Source organism: Pan paniscus, chromosome 3 (assembly GCF_029289425.2).
Source record: "Pan paniscus chromosome 3, NHGRI_mPanPan1-v2.0_pri, whole genome shotgun sequence".
Taxonomy (NCBI): domain Eukaryota; kingdom Metazoa; phylum Chordata; class Mammalia; order Primates; family Hominidae; genus Pan; species Pan paniscus.
In genome coordinates this window covers 4,200,217-4,217,257 of record NC_073252.2, presented here as the reverse complement: position 1 = coordinate 4,217,257, position 17,041 = coordinate 4,200,217, and the positions used below count along the sequence as shown (strand labels likewise).

Here is a 17,041-nt window from a genome sequence, read left to right as displayed (position 1 = left end):
GTGAGGATTCTGGGATCCTTTGTTTAGCAGAAACCTCATGACAGAATCCTCTATACCTAGGCAGCCTCCTTTAGTTTCTGAGGAATAACCCTGTTATCCAGCTGGAATCACAACCATCTTTTTATATACACGAAGTCCTCACTTCATTTTGGAATTCCCTGAACACTGACTTTATGGAAACAATGTACAGGAGGTCCTCCAACACCATTGGTTGTTCAAAGTTGTGTAGTTATACTGTTGATGAAAAATAAGTGGTTTCACTATACATAATTTTGCTTCAAGGTGAAGTTTCCAAGAGACTTTCAAAGATGTTAAGTGAGGACATACTGTACATCATATTCATATCCTCTTCCACAGTTCATGTGGAATTTCTTTATAAGCTGCTTCTAGAGAATCTATTTAGGCAGGTTATGTGTAGAGATCCATGTCGCCGTTCCTCAATCTTGGCTTTGAGTCCGATCACCTGGGGAGCTTACAACTGATGAGGCCTGGGTGTCAATACCTGAGATTCTGATTTCCTTGCACCTGTGTGAGTATGTGGATTTTTTTTCTTTTAAAGCACCAGAGGTGGTTCCAATGAAGAAGTTTTTAGAGGCATCAAACTCCAATGAGTAAGAACAGAAATTAATTGTAATATGATTTCTTCAAATATTATCTTCAAATGCATTGTCCATCAACACCATACAAATGATTATTATGCTGTTTTTTCTTACCATTTCTCATTTTCTATTTCTTTCTTTTCCTTTTCTTTTGAGTGAAGAGTTTCACTCTTGTTGCCCAGGCTGGAGTTCAATGGCACAGTCTCGGCTCACTGCAACCTCTGCCTCCCATATTCAAGCAATTCTCCTGTCTCAGCCTTCCAAATAGCTGGGATTACAGGCATGCACTAACATGCCTGGCTAATTTTTTTTTTTTTTTTTTGTATTGTTAATAGAGACGGTGTTTCTCCATTTTGGTCAGGCTGGTCTTGAACTCCCGACCTCAGGTGATCCGCCCGCTTCCGCCTCCCAAAATGCTGGGATTACAGGCATGAGCGACCGCGCCTAGCCACCACTTAGCATTTACATTTTACATTTGTTGAAGTTATAGATTTATACACACATTGATTGCTGCTTTGTTATACACTTGCATATACATAAGATGGGAAATAGAAAAGAACAAAATGGGCACAGTATCCCTGAAGTTTCACATTCCGAGACATTTTAAAAATATTTGCTCTTCAGAAATTTGTTTCAATGAAGAAACTGGGGCATACACACCCAGTGAAGTATTGTTCAGCCTAAAAAGGAAGAAACTCCTCTCCGCTGCAGACAAAATGGATGAGATTGCAGGTCTGTATATTAAATGAAAGAAGCCAGGCACAGAATGACAAATATTTCATGTCCTCACTTCTATGTAGGAAGAAAAAAGGAAACCTTGGCCAGGTGTGGTGGCTCAGGCCTGTAATCCCAGCACCCTGGGAGGCCGAGTCGCACGGATCACTTGAGTCCAGGAGTTCGAGACCTGCCTGGCCAACATGGTGAAACCCCGTCTCTACGGAAAACACAAACAATGAGTTGGGCATGGTGACACGTGCCTGTAGTCTCAGCTACTTGGAGGGCTGAGGCCCAAGAAGCGCTTGAACTCGGGAGGCGGAGCTTGCAGTGAGCCCGGATTGTGCCTGTGTACTCCAACCTGGGCAACAGAAAGAGACTCCATCACACACCTACACACAAAAGGAATCTCAGGAAGGTGGAAAGTATAAAGGTGATCAGCAGACGCTAGGAAGACAAGGGGTGGGATAGGGAATGAAGACAAGTGGATAATTGGGTCCCAAAATACAGAAAGATGGAATAAGTGAGTTCTAGTGTTTGATAGTACAGTATGAAAATTTTAGTTCACAAGAATTGCTTGCATATTTCCAGATGCTTTGGTAAGAAGCTTCCTAACTTTCTCATTATGCTGGTTTTTAAGCTCTTCTCTTTCTGCTCTTGAAATCATGCTGGTTTTTTGTTTTCTGTTTTTTGTTTTGAGATGGAGTTTCACTCTTGTTGCCCAGGCTGGAGTGTCATGGTGAAATCTTGGCTCACCGCAACCTCTGCCTCCTGGGTTCAAGCGATTCTCCTGCCTCCACCTCCTGAGTAGCTGGGATTACAGGCATGCGCCAGCACACCCAGCTAATGTTGTATTTCTAGTAGAGACGGGGGTTTCTCCCTGTCGGTCAGGCTGGTCTTCAACTCCTGACCTCAGGTGATGCGCCCACCTCGGCCTCCCAAAGTGCTGGGATTACAGGCGTGAGCGACCGCGCCCGGCCCGTGCTGTATCCTTATCTGTTGTCTGTTGTTGTTTGTTCGTTTTTGAGCCCAGAAATAACTTCTCACCTATATGTTCCAATGATTTTTCACATGAGTGCTAAGAAAGCTCACTGGTGGAAAAGCAGCCTTTTCAAGAAATGGTGTTGGAGAAACTTGATTTCCACGTGCAGAAGAATGAAGGTGGACCCTCTGTCACACCAGGTGCAAAAATTCACACAAACTGGATCAAAGACCTCACCCCAAACGCTAAAAGTATCATACACCTAAAAGAAAACATCGGCCACACTTTCATGACATCAGATTGGGCAATGTTCTCTGGGATATGACACCAAAAGCATAGGCAACAAAAGAAAGTTAGATTCCTTGGATTACATCTAAATGACAGACACTTTTGTGCAGCAAAAAACACTGTGAACTGAGTGAAAACATAACCCATGGATTAGGAAAAATATTTGCAGAGCATATATCTGAAAAGAGGCTGATATCCATCATATATAAAGAACAGCTAGAACTAAACACCAAGACACCCAAAGCATCCCATCAACAATGGTCAGAAGACTCGAGTAGACGTCTTCCTGAAGAAGATATAGCAATGGCCAATAAGCATCTAAAATGATGTTCAAAATCAGTCATCATAGGGAAGCACAAATCTAACCAAGAATTTGATACCACATATTAGGATGCATATTATAAACAAACAGGCATTGTTGAGACCAGAGGGAAGTAGCAATGCTCGAATATGATCGGAGGGAATGTAAAACCGTGAAGGAACGGGGAAAATAGTATGGCGTGTACTGGAAAAATTAGAAACAGAATGATCAGATGTTCCCGCAGTTTCATTTGTGGGTTCCTACCAAAAAGAATTAGAAGCCAGGAGTGGAAGACAGATTTGTGTACACCCATATTCATAGCAGCATTATTCACAACAGCCAAAATGTGGAAGCAACCCAAGGGTTCGTGGACAGATGAATGAAAAAGCACACTGCAGTTCCTTCATACAATGGAAGACTATTCAGCCTTCAAAAGGCGGGCACTTCTGGCCGGTGCGGTGACTGACGCCTGTAATCGCAGCGTCTTGGAAGACCGAGGTGGGCGGATCACCTGAGGTCAGGAATTCAAGACCAGCCTGGCCATCTTGGTGAAACCCTGTCTCTACTGAAAATGCAAAAAATGACACGAGCGTGGTGGCTTGTGCCTATAGCCCCTACTACTCGGGAGGCTGAGGCACAAGAATGGCTGGAACCCGGGAGGCGGAGGTTGCAGTGAGCCCAGATCGTGCCACTGCACTCCAGCCTGTGCGACAGAGTGAGACTCCATGGAAACACAAAACAAAACAAAGTCAAACGAACAAACAAACAAACAAAAAAAACAGAGGCACTTCTGATGCAGGCCGCAACATGGATGAACCTTGAAAACATCGTCAGTGAAATAAATAAATCACAAAAGGATAAACACGCCCAGGCTCAGTGGCTCACCCCTGTAACCCCAGCACTTTGGGAGGCTGAGCCAGGCGGATCACTTCAGGTCAGGAGTTCGAGACCAGCCTGGCCAATATGGTCTCTATTAAAAATACAAAAATTATCTGGGCGTGGTGACACACGCCTGTAATCCCAGCTACTCGGGAGACTGAGACACAAGAATCGCTTGAACCCACGATGCGGAGGTTGCAGTGAGCCGAGATCACGCCACTGCACTCCAGCCTGGGTGACAGAGAAAGACTCTGTCTCCAAAACAAAAAATTAAACACGGTATGATTCCACTTATCTATCAAGTGTCTAGAGTAGTTAAACTCATAGAGTTGCAAACTAGAAAGGTGGCCCCCAGGGGTGGGCGAGAGAGAGGAGTGGAGAGCTTGGTGAATGGGTGCAATTTCCATTTTGAAAGATAAAACTGTTCCGGAGACGATGGCGGTGATGGTTGCTAAACAATGTGAACGTACTTAATGTCATGAAACTGTAAACTGAAAAAGAGTGGAAACTGTAAATGTTTATACTGGCCATTCTATATGAACTAATATATTTATAATTTTTAATATTTCTACGTGGTATATTTTCCCATAATAAAAGATGAAAATTAAAGCAGTTGGATGTTCACAAAGAAAAGAAAGAAGTGAAGAATACACACCAGCTTTCTCCTGATTAGAGGAAGAGTCCCAAAGCTTCTATGGACACTCACTTTTCTCTTCTTCTTCTTGCATTATTATGAGGAAATCCTTAGAGGTTGGGGAACTTGGGTGACTTTGGCTAATAAGGAGCTCTATGCCTTGAGCCCCCTTTGGGGGTTCCTTGTAGACCACAGCTAGACCAGTGGGTGCCACAATCACTGTGTCATGTATAGAAAGGGCAGCTGAGATCACATCAAGGATTCCAGAAAGAATTGGCACAGGATCATTCGGGACGCATCCCTCCCTTGCCCCTGTTCCTGGCTTTTCTTACAGCTCTCAGCTTCCTCAAAGGAGTCATCAATTCGGAGTTTGGCTTCCATTCCTATTGAGGAAGCTGGAAAGTGTTTCAAAAATGCTCCTTCCATGTGCCTGTGGTTAAGACCTCTGAGCTCTGCTTAAAACTTTTGGAAGCTGGGCGCGGTGGCTCACGCGTGTAATCCCAGCCCTTTGGGAGGCTGAGGCAGGCGAATCACAAGGTCAGGAGTTCGAGACCAGCCTGGCCAACATGGTGAAACCCTGTCTCTACTAAAAATACAAAAAAAAAAAAAAAAATTAGCCAGGCATGGTGGCGTATGCCTGTAATCCCAGCTACTGGGGAGGCTGAGGCAGGAGACTCCTTTGAAGCCGGGAGACAGAGGTTGCAGTGAACCGAGATCACGCCACTGCACTCCAGCCTGGGCAACAGAGCAAGACTCTGTCTCAAAAAAATAAATACATAAAAATTACCAAAAAAAGTGCTTGGATGGGCTTGGCAAACTTTAGCCATTAGCTCACGTACCACTTTGGAAGGGCATACCTTCAGTCACTTCACCCTTTAATCCCTTTGCTCAAGACTAAAGTTCTGAGAGGAAGTCTAATCGGCTGAGTTGTGTCCATGTGGGCAGTGCAGGAAAGGATGCAGCGGGAGGCGGCTCCAGGGACGTCTTTGGCTTCCATCATGGGGGAGCAGGCGCGTGGATTATCCACCCTAACAAATTTGGACAAAGGAAAACGAGGTTCTCTGAGGAAGGAGACATAGAGCCCAAGGAGCTAACCAAGAGACAAATAGTCATCCTGTCTTGTCATTTTCTTTTACACATGTGTGTACATTATCTTACACTTATCACTTTGTTTTCTTTCTCTCCTTTAATTGCAGCCTGCTGCCAAAAGTTAAAATAAAATGAACGTATTGAGATAGCTCAGTAACTGACTTTTGGTCAATTGCCTTTTCATATAGTGAACAGCTGCCCAAACGATTGTCTCTGTCACTGTGCAAATTTGCAAGCATTTGCATGATCACTCCCAATCCCCCAACACAGGGCTGTGTTACAGCACAATTTAGTTCAGTGTTTTGCTCTCTGCAACAGGGAGGTTCTCATCCATTGCAGGTTGCAGTAAAAACAGGGGTACCATAAGCAACCACCTCTTTCCTCAACGATGTGATGGAAGCAAAAGCCAAGTAGCTCCATGTATCCAACTTAAAAATATAAAAAGTTACGCCCGTGGGCTGTGGTGCCATCTTTGGTTCAGTGTAACACCAGGGGTGAGAAACGGACAACTTCTAGCCTCCAAGGAGACCCTGGGGCATGGCGGCAGACCCTCGCTGCACGGAAGGGGCTCCAGGGCTCCAGGACTCGGGCAGCCAGCGATGCGGCCCCACCTCTCCACCGTCCGCCTCTGGGAGCCTCGGTTTCCTCAGCAGGGATCATGACACTTCATGGCTGCTCTCATTGAGGCGGAGGCTTTGTCATCGCCACTTTGTGGATAAAGGAAATAAGGCCCAGAGATGTTGATTAACCACCCAAGGTCACACAGCCAGAATCTAAGCCCAGGTCTGTCCAAGGCCTATCCAGCTCTTTCTTCCAGGAAGGCCCTCCCTCTTCCTTCCCGTCTCCACGTCACCCATCTCTTTCCTCCTCCTGTCCTCTTCTCACCTCTTCTTGCCTCCCCTCCCCTCTTTCCTCCCTTCTTCCCCTCTCCTCCCTCAATTTCTCCTTCCTTGCTCTCTCCTCCCCAAGCTCTCAGGTGAACGTGCGTCCCACCTCTTATGGCGAATGGTCAGCAGGTGGCAGCAAACCCCGCCTTCCTGCGCGGGAGCCGGCCTCAGCCCGTGAAACGATGAGAACTGGGCTGCGGAGCCTGAGCTGGGCGGGCGTGAGTTTGCAGATCTGCAGGAGGAACCCGGTGCAGGCGCCTCTGGCAGGGGTGGAGGTTGGGGTGCCCAGGCCTGGTGGCGGGGCGGGGCAGGGGGGTCACCTGCAGGCGTGCGGCCGGGGGAGGGATGGCTCCCAGCTCAGCATCTGGGCAGAACAGCTCCTTGGGGGTGGGAAGGTTCCCTGCAGCGCTTCATCCTTCTAAGTGAATATGCAAATCCCCTCCTCCCGCTCGAGAGGGAACTTCTGCGGACCTTCCTCAGGCAGCCCCAGGGCAGCAGTCCTTCCTCTGGGCGCCATCCTCACAGCGCCCTGGCAGCGCAGCAGACACTTAGTCCGCACCTGTTCTGGACAGGGGTGGGAGACACCAGGATTGTGGCCACAGGTCCCTACCCAACATGGGTACCTAGTGAACAGAGCTCAGCCTGCCCAGTCAAAGGGCTGGGCCCTTCCTGCATAGGGTCGCCTTGCTTGGGTGCATCTTGAAGGAAGGTCAGAGACACCCAAAAGGACCGGGCTGAGGGAGCAGCGTCTGGGTCCAGGGCACAGCCTGGGCAGAGGCCAGAGGGCAGCAGGCCTGAGTGTGGGATGCAGATCTTGGGGTGGAGGCCAACTCCACGCAGGGAGGCCCCTCCCGCCGGCGGGTGGTCATGGCTGATTTGAGCCTGTTGTTATTGTTGGCAAATTAACAATACACTGTTAATTGCATGTGGCTGAAAGGAAAAATTAATAACAAGGAAACAAGTGGGCCCTGCTGAGCTGCTCGCGCCGGGGCTGTGGTTCCCACGCTGGGGCTGTGGTTCTTGCGCCGGGGCTGTGGTTCCCACGCCGGGGCTGTGGCTCTCGCGCCGGGGCTGTGGTTCTCGCGCCGGGGCTGTGGCTTTCATGCGCTCCTCCTCGGCTTCCGAACCGGAACACAGCTGCAGCCTCTATAGACTCCTTCCGTGGCGCTTCAATGCTGAGCCCTAGCAGACTCCTCCTGGCCAGACTTTCCTGGCTCCTCTGATACCTCATTGCCACCGGGCCTCCACGCTGGGCTTTGGATTCATCTCTGCTGGTTTAGGGAGAACCTCTGACCTCTGATATCTGCTCCCCTCCGTGAATGATCAGGTTCCTCATCCCCCACCTGTGAGTTCTGACTCCTCGGCCGCCTTCAACAAGAATCTCCTGCCCTTAACTTCTCATCTCAGTCTTTTGCCATCCCCCGAGGCCCTTGGCTATCAGCCCCCACTAGTCCTTGTGGCAGGGGCTATGAACCCCCTCCTCCTTGGCTAGAGACTCCCACTTGTCCTCGTGGTCTTCGGCGTTGAGCTCAATCTCTCCCTGTTGTGGTCATCCTGACGGCTGCTGCGATAGTCCTGAATAGAGTCTTCCTCACTGTTTTAAGTGTCAGGATCGTGTTCTATGTACTCCCACCCCCGGCTTCTCCTGCCCCCTCAGCTGGCCCGGCATTTTCCCTGGGAGCCTTCATCACAGGTCAGTGGATGCCATATGTTTCTGAGCCGGGGTGTGAACTCTGTTGCGATTCTTAGATAACTTGTTCTCCCCGTGACTTAAGCATGACCTTATAGTTTAATTTTCTTCCTCTATGGGGGACCTATTCGAGAGTGTAATAAGGGTTTTCTGCATCCCTGTATTCCAGATGTATATTTCCAGGATACAGGGCTGCTTTTAAGTACCAAAATATTCATATTTTTGTTGGTATCATGCCAATACTTCAGTATGTTGAAAGTTCTGAGACCTGATTCCATTTACACAAAGTAGAAGAACAGACAAAAGTAATCTGTGCTGTGAGTCAGAACTGGCATCACCTGTGGGAATAGGCGGGGCCCGAGGGGGCTCCTGAAGTGCTGGTTCCCTAGTGTGGGCACTGGTTACTCAGGAATCTTCACTTTGTGCATTTCCCCAAGCTGCAGACTTAGGGGAAGAGTGTCTGACCTGTTTTGTGATCCTCTCCCTATCCCCATTTTTCTGCCCCCAAATGCTTTACAGACTTGACACTCACCCAGCAGTGCTTTTTTCCAATGCCCAAGCATAGCTCTCAAATGTCTGTCCCATGCATTTTCCTTTTGAGCTGCTCCCCAGTTCCCTATGTCACACCACACTCAGGCTGCACCGGGCTCTCCAGGCCTGGGCACCATGTATGTCCCCACACTCCCCATGAACTGGTTCCTGGGTGAGAGCCACTAGCTCTCAAATTGTGAGCCCCCTTACTGAGGTCCCTCCCTCACTGACTTACACCTTCTGGAGCAAGCTTGTCCAACTGTGGCCCATGGACTGCATGTGGCCCAGGACAGATTTGAATGCAGCCCAACACAAATTTGTAAACTTTCTTAAAACATGAGGGTTTTTTTTTTTTTTCAATTTCTTTTTTCTCTTTCTTTCTTTCTTTCTTTTTTTTTTTTTTTTTAAGCTCACCAGCTATTGTTAGTGTTAGTGTATTTTATGTGTGGCCCAAGATAATTCTTTTCCAGTGTGGCCCAGAGAAGCCAAAAAATTGGACACCCCTGCTCTAAAAGTCTCTTAAGGAAAGAAGCATGGAATGGAACTTGTAAATTCCACTTATTCTGACAATATCTTGATTCATCCCTCAAACCTGATTGATAGTTTGGCTGGGTATCAAATTCAGGGCTGAAAATCATTTTTACCTTGGCCCATCCAAGGCCTTGCTCACTGACTCACAGCCTCCAGTGCTGCCCTCCAGGAGTCTGAAGACCTCAGAGTCTCTGCTCCAAGTGTGACCCTTTCCTTTGTCCCTGAAGTACTCAGCTCTTTTCTTTGTTCCTACTGTTTTGAAATTTCACAATATCAGTGCTGGGGCCTTGGTAGGACCTTCAATCTGGCAAGTTATATTCTTTAGTTCTGAGAAATTTTCTTGAAATAATCAGGTAGAAATTGTTTTCACTTTGGTTTTCCTTTTTCTCTTTCAGGCACTCCTGCTCGCTGTATGTTTGGTCTCTGTGGAGTCTCCATTTTTAACATGTTTATCTTTTCTATTTTCTATTACTTTGGGGATTTTTTTTGTTCTATGTTCTAAGATAGCCCCACACATTTTATTTCTGTTAAATTTGTTTTCCTTCTGAAGTCCTCCTCAACTTCAGATAGAATAGATATTAATATATAATAGATATTAATACATATAATAGATATGGATGGATATACATTTGCAACAGCTCATGTGTATTCTCTGCCCATTCCTTTTGTAGAGCACACTGTTCTTGTTCTATGGAAGCAACATATTCTCTCTCTGAGATTCTCTTTTGCTCCCTGTGTTTATCTGTTCTGGTTTCTGTTCCTCATGGTACAGACATTCCTTGACTGCGCAGCAATCCTTGGTCATCTGTATTAGTCAGAGTTCTTTGGAGATTACATATGCCTATATAAAATAAGATTTATTATAAGGAAGTGGCTCATGCAATTATGGAAGCCAAATCCCACAATCTGCATTCTGCAAACTGGGGACCAAGGAAAGCCAGTGGTGTAGTTCAAAGGCCTAAGAGCTGAGAGCCAATGGTGTAGTACCCCATCTGAGTTTAAAGGCCTGTGAACCAGCAGCATCGGGAGCAGGTTCTTCTGCCCAGCTCAAACATTCAGGCAGAGTAAGAGCGAACTCAACCTTCCTCTGCCTTGCTCTTTTGTTCTATGCAGGCCCTCAACAGACAGGAGCGGTGCCCACCCACACTGGGGAGTGCAGTGTGCTCACTCAGTCACTATGCTAACCTCTTCCACAGACAACCCAGAAATCATGTTTCACCAGCGATCTGGGCATCCCATGGCCCAATCAAGTTGACATATAAAATTAACCATCACACCATTCACCCCTGCTTGAGGACAAGGCACCTGAAGGCAGAAAGAAAGGTGGGTGAAGAAGGACATTGAGTAAAGGTAGGAAGACAGCCAGAGAGTGAGTCAATAGCTCTCTGGTGGTACCTGTGAGGCAAGCACTGCTGTTCCCCATTTTACAGATGCTCAAGGTCACACAGTCTGTAGAGAGTAGATCTGGTCATCTCTGTTAGTTCTAAGGTGCAGCCCTGGGATGCCTGCTCTCACACCCTTGTCTGGCCGGAGCTCTGCAGTGCACTTCACGTGCTTTTGTCACCCTGACGGGTTTGGAGAGCTCTGCAGTGTGCTTCACGTGCTGTGGTCACGCCGCAGGGTTCCCAGAGCTCTGCAGAGCCCATCACGTGCTGTGGTCACGCCGCAGGGTTCCCAGAGCTCTGCAGAGCCTGTCACGTGCTGTGGCCACCCTGAAAGGTTCTCAGAGCTCTGCAATGCACTTCACAGGCTGTGGTCATCCCAAAGGGTTCTGAGAGCCCTGCAGTGCACGTCACGTGCTGTGGTGACCCCGCAGGATTCCAAGAGTTACCCCGCAGGGTTCCAAGAGTTCTGCAGTGCGTTTCATGTGCTGTGGTCACCCTGAAGAGTTCTGAGAGCTCTGGGGTCACATGAGCTCTTACTTAGGAGTAAAGAGTTTTTTGTTTGTTTTGTTTTATTGCCCTGGAATTCAGAGGACATTCCAGGGTCTGCATAGGGCAGAGAAGCTGGTTCAGGGTTGCAGCTGGCTTGAGTCTCTTTGTCTCCCACCCTATCTAGTGGGATCTGTTGTGTCTCTGTGGCAGAGCTGTCCTTTCCATCCTCCGGCAGCCAGGTTCCAGCAGCAGAGGCACCGGCATGCTTCCACTCACTGTGGCTGCACACTGCAAAGCGAAGTCCACTCCAATAGCAAGACCATCAGAACGGAGCCCACACATAGAGGTCTCTGTCTTCACATCATGGCCATTCTGGGAGGTGCCTTTTCTCACCATACTCTGGGTTCACGGCTCTCTCCACTCTATTCCTACCCTCCATTCTACGCAAATGCTAAGCTTCTCCTTGCAGAGACCCTGGGGACCAGCATGGGCAGGGCAGGGGGACAAGCAGCTGCTTCTACTGTGGCCAGATATGGCAGAGGCTGGCAGAAGAGGAGCTGCTTGCTCTCAGCAAGCAAGGAGGAGGGCAGCAAAGGGGCGATGACTCCCGCTGTGCCCAGTCCTGTGCTAAGGCTACAGAATCACCTTAAAAATGAATTCTTGTGTGCCCAGATCTTGGGTTCTAAAACCATTTTCAAAAAAAAAAAAAAAAAAGGAACCACGGCTGCTCGGAGAAATGGCTGATTCTAGAACTGGAGCAAAGGGAAATACAAGAGGGGCCTGGGGCACCGTTTCACCCCAAAGAGCAAGGAGGTGCTCAAATGAAACTGAAACACCCAAATCACACTGATGGGGCCTGTCAAAGGGACAGGAGCCAGCACAGAGAGCTCCCAAGGGCTGAAGCTGGGGCTACTGAGCAACGGAAGGAAGCACCACTGGATTATCAGGAAAAGCGCACGACGGATGTCCACAAGCCCACACTGGCAGAAACAAATGGCCAAATAAATAAATAAATGGGGGTGGGGGGCGAGGGGACAAACCTCCATGCAGAAGGATGCCACATAATATAGGTAGATGCTCCGCCCTCAGAAAGCTGTGGCATAGCTCCCCATGCCTTAAGCCTCGGCTGCACAGTGACTTCCTGCCACAGAGGACAGTGTGGAAATGGGGAGAAAGAAACTTCACAGTGGAGAAACCTGACCAACACCCCTCAGCCAGGTGACCAGGGTCAAGGTCCACAGTGCACAGTCCTAAGTGTGCCCTTGGTACAAGGTGATGGGGATGGCACCGCACCTCTCTGGTTTTCCCCACCAATAACCCATCATAACCCCAATCTAATCACAGGAAACACATCACACAAGTCCCTATTGAGGGACAGTCTACAAACTCCCTGGCCAGTCCTCCTCAAAACTGTCAAGGTCATTGGACACCAGGAACGTCTGAGAAACGGCCCCAGCCAGGCAGAGCCTACGGAGATGCGAGCAAGTGCCATGCGGGGCCATGGGTGGGATCCTGGGACAGGGCATTGGGTAAGAACCGAGGCAACAGGGATTTGGGACTCTGGTTAGTAACAACAACGTGTCAATACTGGTTCACTGATTGTAACAAATGACCACACTGCTGCCAGATGTTAGTGATGGGGAAACAGTGGAAGATATATGGAAAACCTGTACTATTTTCTCAATTTTTCTATAAATATAAAACTTTTAAAAAATAAACATTATTTTAAAAAGTAATTCTAATGATAGCACTAATGGTCGGGTGGGATGTTCTCATTCACAGGCAAAGACACGGAGTCTCTGAGAGGTGAATGCTTCCCCCACCCCAGGTACAGAGCTCTGAGCGCCGAGGCGTCGGAGGATGGTGGCTGGAGGCTGGTGTCATAAAGGCTGGCATCCCGTGGCTGGCATCCCAAGCCTGGCGTTATGAAGGCTGGTGTCCTGAGGCTGGCCTCCCAAGGCTGGTGGCCCGAGGCTGGCACCACAAAGGTTCTTTCTGTGCCTTGGGCAGCATCTTCAGGAGGAACCGGATCAGATCTGGGCAGCGGGTTTGGGCCTACAATTCACCCCTTCCATCCTTGGGCCGCCCAGCCAGACGCTAGGTCCCGCATCTTCTTCTTGGCTTCTCAGGGTTTCATCTCCCCAGACTGCATTTCCTTCCGCTTTTCCATCCTGTCTCCCGCCCAACCCTCCCTCTCTCCCCTTTCCCTGATCAGCTCCTCCCTGCCCCTGCCCCACTGCCCGGCCCCACCCTGACCATCCCCAGAGCTGATCCTGCCCTGGCCAGGTTCCAGAAGGCACCTCAGGGGCTCACCATGACGGGTCCCATGGAGTCTGCCCTTCCTCCTTCCCTGGCATGTCTTCATACATGAAGACGCTGACCTGGCCTCCAGTGAAATATTTAAACCAAATGCATCTGCTGCGAGGTAGCAGGATCTGGGGTGGAGGTGGTTGGCTCCGCCCCTGCCTGGCTGGCTCAGAACACAGAGAAGCCCAGGGCTGGGGAAGGGCGGGGAGTGCGCGCAGGGACAGAGACTCCAGCCATACAGGGGAGTGGCCTCCCCTCTTCACACAAGAGGGCAGGGCATGGCTTGGTGGGGAGGGGCCTTCTGAGGGAAGCGCCCTGACTGTCCGAGAGTGACCCTCCTCTGGGGTGGCTTTTGGATTCTGCTGCCCCTATCTGCCTAGACTATGGGGAATGTTCCAGACATTCCCCAGAGAGGGCACAGGCCCTCCCTACTCCCCTCAGTAGGGCCCCCAAGCCCTGGGGAAGCAGCAGGGCAGTGGAGAAACAGGAACTCAGATGGTCTTCCCCATCTGCTGCCTAGCAAAGCCCTACCTGCCCTTTGATTCAGCGTTTGTGTTGCCTCTTCCAGGAAGTCCTCTCTGATAGCCCTCGGTTGGGCTATGGCCTCTTTGACAGCTGTCACAGCCTTTAGGGTCACTCTGCAAATTAGGAAGAAGCGTCTCCTCCTCCAATCATCTCATGCCTCCGCTGCGTCCCCTCCTCCAATCATCTCATGCCTCCGCTGCGTCCCCTCCTCCAATCATCTCATGCCTCCGCTGCGTCCTCTCATCCAATCATCTCATGCCTCCGCTGCGTCCCCTCCTCCAATCATCTCATGCCTCCGCTGCGTCCCCTCCTCCAATCATCTCATGCCTCCGCTGCGTCCTCTCATCCAATCATCTCATGCCTCCGCTGCGTCCCCTCCTCCAATCATCTCATGCCTCCACTGCGTCCCCTCCTCCAATCATCTCATGCCTCCGCTGTGTCCTCTCCTCCAATCATCTCATGCCTCCGCTACGACCTCTCATCCAATCATCTCATGCCTCCGCTGCGTCCCCTCCTCCAATCATCTCATGCCTCCAGTGGGAACCTCGTGATGAGCATGCATCCGATTTTTACTATGCGCACAGCATCCTTCAGGGTGCCCCTCTTCCCCCGACCCCTGCTCTTCTCACCACCCTGGTCCCACCACCATCCAAGAGCCAGCTACCCCAGGCCTCAGGCTGTGTATGGCCCATCTCTGTGTCTACAGGACAGGGCGGGCACGCAGTAGGTATAGTGGGGTATCCTGGGAACACCCAAGCTCACCAGGACAGGCTCTGGCTGTGGCTCAGGAGGGGAGGGCGCTGGGCTGGGACTGGAGCTGGACAGGGTGGCACGACACTCCCCAGAGACTGCAGACAAGTGTGCCGGGCAGGCCCTCCCTGCAGTTCTCCTCTCACCCATCCACCCATCCTCCCTCTGTCTCTCTGCCCACCCCTGCGCAGAGGGGCCACGGGGCAAGCCCGCTGAGCTCAGGTTTTCAAAACACAGGAATGGGAGGGCAGGTGACAGGGTTGGTGACAGCAGTGCAGGGTGCTTGGAGATGTCCTAGGGTAGGGCTCCCCCAACCCTGCAGCGCCACTCTGCGAGTCAGCGGCCTCCTTCTCCATTAGAGAGGAGCAAATGAGGCAGGAGGCCAGCCCTTCTCCCACGTGCAGCCGGCAGAGCCCCCAGACGCTCCAGCCCCAGGACAAGCTGCCTTGTACCCTGCGTTAAGGCCATTTCACCCGGGCTCGCAGCCCGCGCTCCGCGTCTCCAAACAGAAGGCCCGGCTAGGAGCTGCGCGCACCTCGGAGGCCTGGGCAACTTGGACCCAGTGCCGTCTGCGCCTCCGTTTCCTCATCAGTAAAAGGGACCGTAATTCCTCACCAGGACATGACCTCGAGCCCACCGAGAGCCCCCACGGCAGGGAAGTACTGGGTTCCCCTCTGTCTCCCGCACGCTGCCGGGCGCAGGGTTGGCGCACAGTAGGTGCTTCCTCTGTGAGTGTTCGAGCCGCGCCGCGACGGCCTGGATGGCAGTGGGGGCGCGCACTCGCCCTGCGACGCCCCCGCCCCGTCCCCGCGGCCCCACTGTGCACCTCCCCCGCCCCTGCCGCCGTCCTTCCCCTCCCCCTCACCCCTCCACCGCCCCGCCACGTCCCCGCCAGCCCCGCCAACCCCGCTCCCTCTGGACAACGGCTCCTGGGAGGGCCTATTAAAGTGCAAGTCGAGTCTCCCGCTCTGCTTTCGGCTTCCCGTCCCGGTGCACACCTGGGGCTCCGCGGGGCTGGGCTCTCGGTCTCCATGGCAACCCAGGCGTCCCGCCCACAGGAACCGCCACTCAGGAGGGCTGACGCTCCGCCGCGGTGGGCTCTAGACCGGCCAGGCAGCGGTCGCGCAGGTGCGGCACCTTCTCCGCAGCGGTGTGGCCAGGAGGGAGGTGGGGCGGCGTAGACCCAGATCCGGGCCCCCACCACCTGCCGAAGGGTTGGGCTCCTCGAGGCTCCTCCCCGTTGCTCACCCTCGTGATGTCCCCGCGGAGCCCAACCCGGCGCACCCCAGGGCAGGTGCGGGCCATTGGAGCCAGGGTGGGGATTTTACGTCAAGGCGCACAGCTGCTCCCTCCCCGTGGAGCCCGCGATCGCCCTCCAGTCTACTGCACACAGCCCTAACTCCCACCCCGGGACAGTGACCTCCCTGCGGTTGAGGCCGGTCTGTCTCCCACCCTAAACCTCCTTCCAGGGACCCCCGGGGTGTCCCAGCCTCACCTCCTTTCCTCTGCGGCGCGGCCCTGGACCGGTGTGGACCAGGCAGGCTCCGCCAGGGAGTGCCTCGATGACCAAGTGCGTCCTGTCTCTGGCCCTTGTCCCCTCCCTCTCTGTCTCTTTCTCTCTGAGCACCTCTGTCTTTATCTCTGTCTCTTTGTCTCTATCTCCCAGTGTGTCAGTATGTGTGTCTGTCAGTCCCTGGAGTTCACTGTGTCTCCCGGTCTCTGCGTGTCTCTGTCTCCTCCTGTCTCTGTGTCTCTCTGTCTCCTGTCTCTCTATGTCTCTGTCTCCTCCTGTCTCTGTGTCTCTCTGTCTCCTGCTGTGTCTGTGTCTCTGTCTCCTCCTGTCTCTGCATAGATGGCACCCAGAAGAGTGTTCGTGTCACCAGAAGGCAAGGAGGACCCTCCCCACAGCACCTGTCCCTCCCCACCCCCACCCTCGCTGGGGGTGCCCCCGCAGCATCCCACTGTCCCCGCCATCTCTGCCTCGCCCCCTTAGTCCTGCTGCCACCCGCTCTGCCTCTCCAGAAAGCTCACCAGGTTAGGAGTCCCATGCGGCTCCCTCTAGGTTAAGAAGTGAAACTTCCCTCTGTTGGAAAGTCTTGAGCGTCAATTTTAAATAAAAAGTTAATATCGTTGAAATAGGGCAAGAAACTGCCGATGAAATCTTCAATATTTTCTCTCCATCAACAGCTTTAATATTTTATGACCTTTCCAATTTGGTGGTTGTACCCTGATGTGTCAGAATTCCATGCCAGTGTCCGGGCACGCTTCGTTTGCTGGGTCTCCAGTGTGTGGGCGTCGCAGCTGGCATTCCTATGTGACTGATGAAATCGCCCCATGAAGCTCAGGTGCTCCTGCAAAGCCCTGTCCTGGGTCCCTTGCCTTGGGCCCCATCTCCTCCCTTTCCCCAATGGGGAGGAGTGGAGGGGCTGATGCCTGCGAGTTCCCCAGCACCAGGTGATC

General features: G+C 51.6%; 1 pseudogene; it reads right to left on the bottom strand.

The window, feature by feature from the left end:
• Nucleotides 1-15,795, bottom strand: part of LOC100992801 (chitobiosyldiphosphodolichol beta-mannosyltransferase-like) — a 32,318-nt pseudogene extending 16,523 nt beyond the window's left edge.
• Between the last annotated feature and the right edge of the window lie 1,246 nt (nt 15,796-17,041).